Here is a 13283-nt window from a genome sequence, read left to right as displayed (position 1 = left end):
ACTCTCTAAATGTTTCCCTACCTTCTCTGCTGACTACTTCTACTTTTGCCAACCACTTTCCCCTCTGCATCTTCTTCTTTATTTTATCTTCTTTCTTCAATTTGCTATCTTTAATCTTCTATCTTCATCCGCATCTCTGCAGACATATCCTGGCAGGAACTTTCTCCAATTGGCAGGAACTTTCTCCAATTGGCAGGAACTTTCTCCAATTGGCAGGAACTTTCTCCAATTGGCAGGAACTTTCTCCAATTGGCAGGAACTTTCTCCAATTGGCAGGAACTTTCTCCAATTGGCAGGAACTTTCCCCCGATTGGAGGATATGGGAGAGCACGTCACCAGACCCACCACCATATTGCCCTGAGTTCAAGTTAAGGCAAAGTGACGGTGCTTTCGGTGATGTTCTCTGCCCTGATTAGAGGGATCAGGGAGAGGACGTCACCGGACATGCTGCCATATAGCCATGAGTTCACTTTAGGGCAAAATGATGAAGCTTTTGGCAACGTCCTCTCCTCCGATTGGAGGATCAAGGAGAGGACATCACTGCGAACATTGCCATTGTGGCAGAAGTTCCCGCCGGGCTACATCTACTAGCAAACTAAAGATAGAAGTGGTCAACAAAGAAATTAGGGAAACATTTGGAGAGCATAAGAGAATGAGAGAGTGTGTGAGAGTGAGTGTATTACGGATGAAAATTCTGAGCTTTTTGATAAATTTTCTTCAGATCTATAAGGGGGGTCTGGCCTAGTTTTCGTGGCTTTGTATGAATCACAGAGTTTACCAAAATTCGGTAAATTTGCAATTCGTACAAATCCGAATGCACAAGTCTTGTCGTTATTCCTACCCACAATGCCACTATTTTTTGTGACCCTGGAACTGTTAAATGTTTTTACCATATGTCACAATTACTGTTATTTCTTTGTATTTTGCATGATTGACTGTTTCAGGTGTACTGTTTTGTTACTCACAGTACACAAATGCTATTGCTGTATATAGTTGGTTAAGCTGCTGATGTTTGCCCTGCATTGTAGTTTGCCTTGTACTTAATTTAAATTGTATTCTTAAATAAGAATCAAAGAAACAAAATGCATAATTAGTAAGTTTTATCAACAGTATTTACGTCTGCAGTTCTGTTATGCTGCACCAACGTGACCTACAGTGCATTTTATGTTGAACAGGTCGATAAACAACTCACAGTAAGGGCATCAATTATGCCTTGAACTGCAATTATGGGACTCAATGGGGAATTGACTAGTGTGGAACAACAGACATGGGTTAAACCAAGCAAAAAACATGCACGTGAATCTAATACAAAATGTGAACCAAAAATGTCTTACTTTCACCATATTATGCATAGTAAAAATGTAATTAACACGTATTGTGTAACCTTAGGCATGTTAAAAATTAACCAGAAAAAAATAATTTATTTCTATGGCGTTGACACAAAGGGAGGGCTCATGAATGTGATACACAAATAAAACAGTTTAAATGCATCTTAGTAACCATTTTACATTTTGTAGCTGTAATTCAGAAATACTTAATTCTGTTGTATAATGTTGAACTCTCAAAATAAAGACTTTTTCTTAAAAATGTTAGATGTCTTATACCAGGTATAGAAAGAAGGAATGAACATTTCCCAAGTTAGGACTGTCAAAAACTTACTTTTCGAAGACCATAACTGCACCAGAATGTATTCACATAATTAAATCACTAGATGCAGATGAGGTGATGGCTGTCCAAAACTCAAAACCAATAAAGAGAGAGTAGTGCTTTAACACAGTACCAACAGAATGGCAAATGGTGCACCACGCTGTTTTACCAAACATGTGCACCTTTTAGACATTTTACAATTTTAACCCAGTGACCTCATCTGAAAGAATAGCCTTAGAATTAAACATTAAATGTAAGTGCTGTATAAAGGGGTGAGGGTCTAACAATCTATGTTGAAAGCACTCTCATTGATTGTTACAAAACTACCGGTAATTGTAAAGTACTTACAATGTAACCTTGGGCTAGATGACATTAACAAGGAGTTCTCCATTAATGGTGACCATCATCACGCACGAGATGTATTGTGTATATTTTTCAAGTGGCCATATATTGGGCAGGGGTCCTGAGGTCTGGCACCACTGAGGGCCGTAGCTGTTTGAGGTACGTCTAACAATGGTTGTGCTAGAGCAAAGCACCCCTTTTGGCAGTGATCATGAACAGTTTTTATCCTTACACCAGAGGGAGAGGATAGGTGTATCTATAGTATAAGCATGTGATTGATGTTACAGTGAGTATGTATTGTGTAAGTCTATTGTGTTTGAGGGTGTGTTACTGTATGGTGTTAGCATGTGTTTGTGAGTTTATGGATCGAATGTGTTAGTATTTGGTGTTAGCATGTTAGTGTATTGTGTTAGCATGTGTGTCAGTGTAAGAGGTGACCATTAAGGTTAGTGGCACCTGGAAGCAGGAGAAGAGGAGAGTGTATGCATGTGTAACTATATCAGGCATGTCCAAACTTTTTTCGAAGAGTGCCAGATTTGATGAAGTGAACATGTGCGAGGGCCGACCATTTTGCCTGTCATTCTTTGAACCATTAAAATTAAATGCAAATTAACTATTTTATGCAAAGTTTATTGAAAACGGCATACTTTTCATTTTGTGACTTGGATGACAAATCAGGTGTTTAATCACTCTGCCTTTAATGTCAAAAAAACATTTATATTTGGGCAACTTATCTGGGGGGCCTTATCAGTCCGGAACGCGGGCCGCAATTGGCCCTCAGGCTGGACTTTGGACTCGCCTGAATTATATGGTGAAGCGAGTCTGTGGTAGTCTTAGTATGTATGTTAGTATCTGTTAGTGGGTAGTACTGAAAAAATACGGCACCTTGATGTTAGCAACCCTAGGATTACCCCTGTTGCTGCCACATTTATGCTCTCTTCATCAGATTGGGCATGATGAGAAGTACTGATATTTGTTTGCATCTCATTTGGGATCCAAAGTCCTGTTTAGTCTAATGGTAACCATAAAGCCTTCTAGTTACCTAAATCAGAAGACCAGTGCAAGAACAAATGCTAATGGTCATGGGATTGCCTCAAGCATTAGTGGTTTGCCCATGTGCAAAAATCCTTGTTTGGTTTTTCACCAACAATATCTTGTATGTCAGGGCTTATGCTTCCTCACTGTATCCTGCATCTGCTTTGTTTGGCCTTTGATCTGGTTTCATGGAGGAAATCTCTGAGGTACCAAAGCCCATGTAAATATACATGTTTTTCTATATGGGCCCAATAAAAACTATTAGCTTCAACTAAAAACCCCATTTACCCATACGTAATACAACTATATTCATTTTTCTTTTTAGTAGGATAGAGGCATATGCCGTGAAGATGTTAGGGTGGTATTAGTTTTAGTATTACCAATCTTGGAATATGGGTCATGCATAATGGCTCTGGCATGGGTCCATGAGGTCACTGGGCCAATGCTCGGTGGACCACTGTCCAGATAGGCCAGATATGCTGCTCCAGCAACGTGCAACCAGTGGCTGGATATGCCCAGCCGCACGCTACTCGAGCAGAAAAAAATAACTGTTGGCCACACTGAAGTCGTCAGATGGCCGCCACCAGTCCGGCTCTGACTAACACAGAGCTGAGTCCCTGGTGAGTGTGTCCATGCAGGAGGTGTTATACCAGTGCTACCACTCTCAGAAACGTCATCCAGTCACCAAGATCGCATCAGTTAACAAGTTTAAGCTAACAAGTTTGTTGACCTTAATATAAATTGTCAGCGTTTAACACCTTTTATCTCTCTGCTTCTGTCCCTTCTCTAATATAGTTAATGACCATATTGACAATGAGCACGGATTTGGAGTACCATAGATACGATATAACGGTAATCAGCATGTGTAGATAGACATAATAATTTCTAGTTATTGCTGAGTTATAGTTTAGCTTCATACTGACGCTCGGAACCAACGTCATTTACCCGAGTAACTATACCCTGATAAAAAGTAGCAACCAAACATTTCTATTACAGAAAAAATAATAATTATGCACAATAACTGTTTTAAGTAGCTGGAGCTGACACTGTTTAAATTTGATTGAAATGGTTTTTCATGAAATTTATAAATAGAACAAATGTTATTGATGGTAATTTTGCTGGTCTCTTTGAATTTGTGCCTTTTTGCACTTTAAATGTCTGCAGTTCCCATAAACTGTATATAACGTCTAATCTCCATTCTATACCTGATGTGAAACTATTTCTGTATTGCTATTTATCATTGTTGTTAAGTTTGGATTTGGACAGAAAAGTGACCTGCAAAAATGCCAAAACCAAAGTGACTATTTGAAGGATGATTGTAGGAAAAGCAGTGTGTAGATTGGCCTTAAACTGGTCAATGTTATGTTCACATTGTTAACATACTTAACCCTTGCATGGACCCTTGGCGTGTGGATTTATTCTGATGTAGGTACATGGAGTCAGTTGTTTGTCAGAGTGTTTTGGTGACACAGAGTTATAATGCCATTGACTGATACACGTGTAACAGAAGAGATAAAACATGTAAATCCAGATAAGTATATGCTTTTATGGTTCTAAATTCTTACCTATTACACACACTTGGTTACTAACGCTGGGTGGGAAAGAATAGAGTGCCGTGAGCGACATTTGCAAGACTATACTAAGGGGCTGTGTTTGGTTTTTGGGGTTAGGTATGGTGGCTTCAGTTTTATGGAGCAGCCACAAAAACCAAGATGTTACCTCAAGAAAAAGTATCTTTTCATTTATGCCTTTCATAAAATGTCATTGTTTTTTTCAATGCAAAATACAAAACCTGTCTTTTCTATTCACATAAAATATAAAATTGCTAAAAAAAAATTCTGTTATTAAAAATATGCTTGTTTCTTAGCCGCCCAGTATATTAAAACAAAATGAAACATTGGATTGATGTGCTCCATTATATTTAGCAATATGTTTTGTAAGATGATAATCTGAAATGTAAAAGCAATAATTACAGTGAGCAATGAAATGATTGCAGCCAACACACTGTCACTGAAAATTAGCAGTTTACATAATACCATGGCGAATTTAACATTAATATGTGGAGATAAGGATCAGATAACACAATTTGCCTCCTAGATATATAATAGATTCCACTATTTGAGGTCCAGAGGAATGTATAATGAAGGGGACACCAACCTTTCACTTACTAAAGCTAGTTAAAAAGCAATTTTAGGAGCTACTATGAAATTGTTCTTTTTATTCACAGATTTATTAAGGTTTTTTTTTATTGTTGGTTATGTTCGAGGAGACCGCAACCACCATAAATACCATACCCTCTACAGACATCTCAACTCCCATCATGGCTAATGGTAACTAGATATTTTAACTGAGTAATGTGTCTAAAATACGAACAATGGGTTTTTTTTTTATTTGATTCAATTAACCTCTTCTGGCTCAGAGGTTTTCATAATCAAAAGACAAACAGATTTTTTGTTCTTGTACCATATGTTTGTTAAAGCATGATTCCCCTTTTCCATATTTGATGAACCCACACAAATTATACATCACTTTCTTCAGAAGAAGTAGGTCCTATCATATATAAATACTTAAAACACAATAATTATAAGTGATAATAGATAAAAAAAAAAAACCTCCTATACTCGTTCTGGCTAAAATATCTCTACTAAAATAGATTTTTTAAAGAAAATCTTGATTAATTGTTCTATACTGTAAGTGCCACTGAACAATGTCCAAATTTATGTTCAGGAACCTCTCCTGATTACAGTCATACCCCACATTCATGCTTTACATATTACCCAATATTACATATATCTTAAAACTATTGACATAAGGGGTTTGGGAGTAGTGTTTTATTTTATGGTGGAAGGGCACTTTTTTAGAAAAAAAAATAATTTTTTTATTTTATTATTTCCATTTTTTTATTTATTTATTTATTTTGCTCTGTTCCCAGTACAGTATGGCTCGAGATCCTTTTGGGGATCTCATACATTTTTTATGCCACTGATGTCATGGTGACATCACTAGGTTCCATAGCCCTTCATTGCTGACTCTAATAATTGCCAGGAGGGAAGTAATTGGAGAGCCCAGCAGTGTCTAGAAAGACCAGAAGGGAATGACTGATCGCATGATCAGGGATTCCCTAAATTATGGTGTACCGTCGGCGAGCGCTGTTACACACACAGTCAGTCTACAGGAAGCCAGAGATGCATGTCTAGTCTTGACAAATGCCCAAGCCAGGAGTAAAGTGTAGATTTATGACTTTTGGGATGATTAAATAATTTGGCAATAATAGAAAATATATTATTATACTCAGTGTATATATATAATTCAACATCCTATTGTTATACTATTTTATTATGAATCTCATAATTGTTCTGAGACAGAGGGATCAGGGGACATTGTAGTGATAGAATTCTCAATCAAGGAGCTCTCCCCTGAACATGATGAGGATTTGGAGAGGTTGTGATGTATCCTCTTTAAAATCATCATAATGATTAGGTAGAATAAGAATGTTTCCGTGCTATTACAGCTAACCATCAGCATTTCTGTTAAATGGACCACTGGTCAAGCTAGTTTGCTAGCCTGTGAGAGATTCAGTTCACCACAGGTGAAATTTGAAATGTTAGCATGGCTGCTTATTATATTATAGTTCAATGGCTGGAAACAGTAATTTCTACAGTAGATTACAATATTTGCTTTTATAGGTTTAAAACATTATCCAATCAAATAACATATGATATTCTATCATAATGTATCCATATCTAATCCTATCTCAATGTACAGTATGGCTTGTCGTGTTATGGGATCCAGCATATTCTGCATGTCTTTGAGGAAATTAATAACTCTGTAAATATCCAAATATCCACCAAAAAGAATCATGATTTATCCCATTATGGGCGATATACTGCTTCATTATTGCCATTTGTCTCATGGTTTCTATAATCCAGTGCAACGAAAAACGTAATTAGTAGTTTAAATGAACCTATTATAAACACATAATCAGTGACTTTGTTGTACAACATGCAGAGAAAAGGTTCGACTAGCCCAGAGAAGACATACTTTAATTGTAACAGCCTTGATTACAAATTCAGAAAACATAACCACCATGCGTGAGATCTCCGTATTACCGTAATTGGGAAAAGCAATGCCATATTGGAAGAAAAAAAAACACAGCAATCTCAAAATCAGGTCATAGCACTCGTCAAAATACCATGAAGTTATTCAGCTCATCTGAATAATTCATGTTTATCCACCACCGCAGGAGCCATATGCAAGCATGACGTGGTGAGGTGAGACAGAATCCATGAACCAAGTAAATCATTTTTTTCACCCCTCACCCCAAAAAAATATGTACTGTGGAAACAATCACCAGTTAAACTAATTATTAATGCAGATCTTCAATAATGCAGAGTAGTTTTTTTTCTTTTTGGTATGATGTGCTTTACAGTGATATGTTAAACATAAGTGTATATTAAGTGCAGTCTCCTAAGAGCACTGGAAAATTTAGCAAACATGAATAGTAAATTGCTTTGTTTAAAAAAGTGGTCTTATCACCATCGCAACCAGTGGCATGGACCAACGTGCAGAATCATTCCATTAGTTGTTATTCTCATAAAGCTACTGTCAAACTGTTTCCTACAAGAACGTTTGTATACCCCTACATATAATCATATTGGCAAAGGTGAAATACACTGTTCAGTCACTAGCTCTGCCTGGGCTATATTTAATCTGCTACTTGCTATTTGCCTTATCTTGCCACTACCTCCCACCTTTAGGACTGCCATGCATACCCAATGGCTGTCGGTATAGACAGGCAGCAAACCAGAAGGTAGGAGTAACAGCTCTTGAGAACTAAGGTCTATTAGGAGGTTGATGTGGAATGAGACAGAAGGTGAGGGATGTCTTGGGCAAGGTTGTTTTAATTGCAGCAGAGATCACAAACAGTAGTCGATGGTCTCGAGATCTCAAAGCTGAGGGACATGAACAGTATCTTTGCAGAATACAGGTTGTGCAGTATTAAGAAAAGTATTAAGAACAGGTTGGCTTTTACTGAGGTAGAGGGTGCAGTGTTAAGGGATTTGTAAGCGTCATGAGTTTACATTTTAGTCTGGTTGGTATGAGTTGCCAGTGGCAATGTAATAGCATATCTCCTAAATTATTATTATTATTATCCTTTATTTATATAGCGCCAACAGTTTACGCAGCGCTTAATACAATACATAAATTCAAGGGATATGACAAGACAAGAATTGACAGACTAAGACAAACCGATACATTTGGTGGAGAGAGCCCTGCTCGCAAGCTTACAATCTAGAGGGAAATGGGGTGACAAACATAAGGCATAGAGAAAGGATGAGGGGTATTGTGGGGGTTGTATCGATGACAAGGAAGTTCTAGCAGCTATGCTTCTCTGAAGAAGTGGGTTTTTAGATGTTTCTTGAAAGTTGGGAGGGAGGGAGAATGCTGAAGGTTCCTTGGGAGTAGATTCCAGAGATATGGGGCAGCTCGAGTGAAATCTTGTAGACGGGAAAAGGAAGAGGTGATGAGTGAGGAGGAGAGCCTTAGCCCATGGGAGGAACGTAGGGATCGAGTAGGAGAGTATTTGCTAATGAGGTCAGAAATGTACGGAGGAGCAGTATTATGGATGGCCTTATATGTCAGTACCAGGATCTTAACTTTAATTCTAAAGGTAATTGGGAGCCAGTGGAGGGTTTCACAGAGGGGGGAAGCAGAAGAGGAGCGACGTGCAAGGAAGATGAGCCTAGCGGCGGCATTTAGGATAGACTGTAGAGGAGAGAGTCGAGACAGTGGAGTGCCAACCAGAAGAGTGTTGCAGTAGTCAAGACGGGAAATGATAAGGGAATGAACGAGGGTTTTTGTGGATTCTTGGGTGAGGAATGGGCGGATACGAGAGATGTTTTTTAGGTGCAAGCGGCAGGATTTGGCGAGGGACTGAATGTGAGGGATGAAGGAGAGGTTTGAGTCAAGGATGACCCCAAGGCATCGGGCCTGGTTAGTAGGAGAGATAGTCGTGTTGTTAATGGTGATAGAGAATTCAGGTAGTGGAGTGGAGATGGAGGGAGGGAAGATAATGAGTTCAGTTTTAGAAAGATTAAGTTTCAGGTAGTGTTGTGACATCCATGAAGAAATAGCAGACAAGCAATTGGTAATACGGGACAGGAGAGATGGAGAGAGATCAGGAGAAGACAGGTAGATTTGGGTATCATCTGCATATAGGTGATACTGGAGGCCAAATGAGTTGATTAGTTTGCCAAGAGGGGAAGTATAAAGAGAGAACAGCAGAGGGCCAAGGACTGAACCTTGGGGGACACCAACCGAAAGTGGAAGGGGTGATGATGTCTTGCCAGAGAAGTTGACAGAGAAGGAACGGTTAGACAGATATGAGGAGATCCAGGAGAGAGCTGTATCTCGAATGCCTATAGAAGCAAGTGAGTGTAGAAGAAGGTGGTGATCAACAGTATCGAAAGCAGCAGAGAGATCCAGTAGAATTAGAATAGAGAAGTGACCTTTTGCTTTGGCAGAGAGCAAGTCATTGGAGACTTTTGTTAGAGCTGTTTCAGTAGAGTGAAGGGGTTTGAAACCGGACTGTAGAGGGCAGGGGCGTACCTAGAGTATTTGGCACCCGGGGCGGATCCTGTAAGTGGCACCCCCCCCCACACCAAATGTAAAGACATCTACAAAATTATGTTAAGAATATTTATTGCACCAATTTGTAAACTGTATTTCAACTGTAAACAACAAGAAATCTGAAAAAATAAATTAATAACTTATAAGTAAAATAAATACGTTTAAATAACATTTACTGAACATATAATAGTGCTTTCTTTAATAACCCTCCAAAAAAAACAGCATCCACATTGCCCACATAGAACCTGACCAGCACCCAAATTACACACACATAGGACGTGCCATCTTTGCCCCCAAACAGCCCAGCATGAGTCAGCATTGTTCCCAAACAGCCGAGTGTACGCCATCTTTGTCCCATGAACACGCTACCTGTGCCATCTTTGTCCCACAAACACCCTGCCTGTGCCATTTTTGTCCCATAAACACCCTGCTTATACCATCTTTGCCTTTTTGACAAATCAACTATACACCTATGATTAACACAAACACTTTTACAGTCACTCACTAATTCACTTTCATTCACACAATTCATTCACACAATCATTTATTCTTTCACACAAATTTACACATATTCATTGATGCATTCTAACAAATTCTTTAATTCTCTCACTCATTCAAACAATTCATCCACACATTAATCCATTCATTTTCGCTCTCTCATTCTGACTCTTTATTTCAATATTCTTGCTACCCTCCTTTCTCCCTATCTACCCATTCTCACCCCCTTCTGTCCTATCTACCCCTTCTCACTCCCTTCTCCCTATCTACCCCCTATCCCCCCGTCTCACTCCCTTCTCCCTATCTACCCTCTCCCCCCTTTGAAGTTCACTTACCTTTCAGGAGTCCTGCGGTGGGGGTGCAAGGCCTCTGTCTCCCATCTCTGCCACTGTATGGAACAGTATAGAGTGATGGGAGTTATGATGTACTTTAGAGCATAATTATATAATGAAAAAGACATTGGAAATGGTACAGCATAACACCCATCACTCTCACACATTTACCAATCACACATTTACCAATCCACAGATTCCACACATACCAATCCACACATTCCACGCATACCAATCCACACATACCAATCCACAGATTCCACGCATACCAATCCACACATACCAATCCACAGATTCCACACATACCAATCCACAGATTCCACACATACCAATCCACATTTACCAATCCACAGATTCCACACATACCAATCCACAGATTCCAAACATACCAATCCACAGATTCCACACATACCAATCCACATTTACCAATCCACATTTACCAATCCACAGATTCCACACATACCAATCCACAGATTCCAAACATACCAATCCACAGATTCCACACATACCAATCCACACATACCAATCCACAGATTCCACGCATACCAATCCACACACACCAATCCAGATTCCACACATACCAATCCACAGATTCCACACATACCAATCCACATTTACCAATCCACAGATTCCACACATACCAATCCAGATTCCACGCATACCAATCCACACATACCAATCCACAGATTCCACACATACCAATCCACTCTCACTGAATGATTTCCTACCTTTCCTCTTTTCTTCTTACAGCAGTAAGCTCCTTTTCTTCCTCTTCGCTCCTCTTCTTCTGTCTTCTTCGCTCCTCTTCTTCTGTCTTCTTCCGGGTCAGAGGGCACTGTGGGCGCGGCTTCAGTGTTGTGCGCCGGGATCTGACAACAAACCCCGGCGCACAGCAGCAGTTGCCGCGTGGATCGCGAGGGAGCGGTATCGGAGGTCTTTAACAGACCTCCGGCTCCCTTGAGTGATTTTAAGCCGGTTCAAGGGAACCGGCTTAAAATCACTCAAGGGAGCCGGAGGTCTGTTAAAGACCTCCGATACCGCTCCCTTGCGAGCCTGCTCCTCCAGCGGCGGACATTACTGTCCGTCTCTGGAGGGGTGCCGGGTGCCGGCAAGTTGGCACCCCCCTGGTCAGCGGCACCCGGTGCGGACCGCCCCCCCCGCCCCCCGCTAGGTACGCCACTGGTAGAGGGTCAAGGAGGGAATTAGAGGAGAGGAAGTTAATGAGGCGGTTGTACACAATCCGTTCAAGCAGCTTAGAGATAAAAGGAAGCAGAGAGATAGGGCGGTAGTTAGTCAAACAGACGGGATCTGAGGAAGGATTCTTTAGAATTGGTGTGATTAGCGCATGCTTGAAGGCAGATGGTACAGTTCCAGATGATAGAGAAAGATTAAATAGGTGGGTAAGTGATGGACCAAGGGATGGATATAGAGACTTTGTGAGGTGTGAAGGGATGGGGTCGAGGGGACAGGTTGTTGGGTGAGAGGAAGAAAGAAGAGTCACGTTTTACAAAAAATGTCCCGCTGAGCTACCCCACTACCCCACTATCCCACTTTTGCGGGCAGTGGGGATCATTTAGTGTTAGGGAGATTAGAAGATCTCCCTGGAAACCACCACGTTGTAAAACTGATGGAGATATAAGCCCTTACAGAACAGACCTCAGCAGACCGACATCAGCAGGATAGCTTTCCACATCCATAAAAGGGAGGGCTCCAGGTAGCTGGTATGTGAATATGGCATGAGGGGCTTGAGGTATGTTCATAGTCCTGCCCCGTCTTCCTGCGTCCGTCTTGCCGCTCTGCCGCTGTGCCAGCATTTCACGTTGAGCGCCGGAATATGAGGTCATATTCCGGCGCTCAACATGGAATGCCGGCACCGTGACAGAGTCACGGAGAGTGAGGGGCGTCGAGCGGTTGCTGAAAACTTCACGAGCAACCGCTCAGCGCCCCTGCCCGGGACTTAAATTAAAGCATCGTTTTTGTTAACTTTATTTAACATGAAGGATGTTAAATAAAGTTTTGAAAAAAACCAATGTTTTAATTTAAGTCCCGGGCAGGCACCCCTGCTGCCATGTCACACAGGTCGCACACCCCTAAGGCCGGCCCTGACTGTGTATCTATTGTGATAGGAAGGCCAGCCTGGCAGAGGTATTCAAAATGGAAGAGGAAACCGGTGGAAAATATATATATTTATTGTTTTATATAGCGCCATAAAATTCCGTAGCGCTGTACAATGGATAAACAACCTTATATCAGCTATTAACTCTTTAGTATGCATGCGTTTAGTGGATAGTATGCTAATCCTTGTGTGGCCTTGGTCAAAGGTACAAATCATAGACAATAAAACACACTGTTACTGTAGTGTCTGGCCAGGCCCTGAGTGCACTTAACATGGATTCCGCCTCGGATCTGCAATCAAAACACTTGCTTTGCTTTTACCTGAGATCTTAGCACTCAGAAAATCAACCTGAGCTTCCTGGCTGGGCTCTGTCTCACCTGCCATGATGTTCTGAATGATTACTGAAACAAAAATTGAAAAATGCATATATACATATCATAAATAGCAAGCAAACATTACATGATACCATCTAGTGCCAGGTTAGTAGAGTCTTTGTAGCAAGTAATTTAAGGAACTACACATAGTAAAGAGTTAAGATCCAGTAAGGAAGATAATAATAATAATAATAATATAATTATTATTAATATGGCATTGCAGCAGCTGCTGTTTTTTGGCAAGGGCTCCCCCCCATTTATTTATTTATTAAATGCGTAGCCTATCTGAACATGTCCAAACACTTGATG

Source organism: Sceloporus occidentalis, unplaced genomic scaffold, assembly GCF_023333645.1.
Source record: "Sceloporus occidentalis isolate IW3139 unplaced genomic scaffold, rSceOcc1.0.p SCAF_358, whole genome shotgun sequence".
Taxonomy (NCBI): Eukaryota; Metazoa; Chordata; class Lepidosauria; order Squamata; family Phrynosomatidae; genus Sceloporus; species Sceloporus occidentalis.
The sequence above is the reverse complement of the archived record's forward strand: the minus strand, read 5'-3'. Positions refer to the sequence as shown.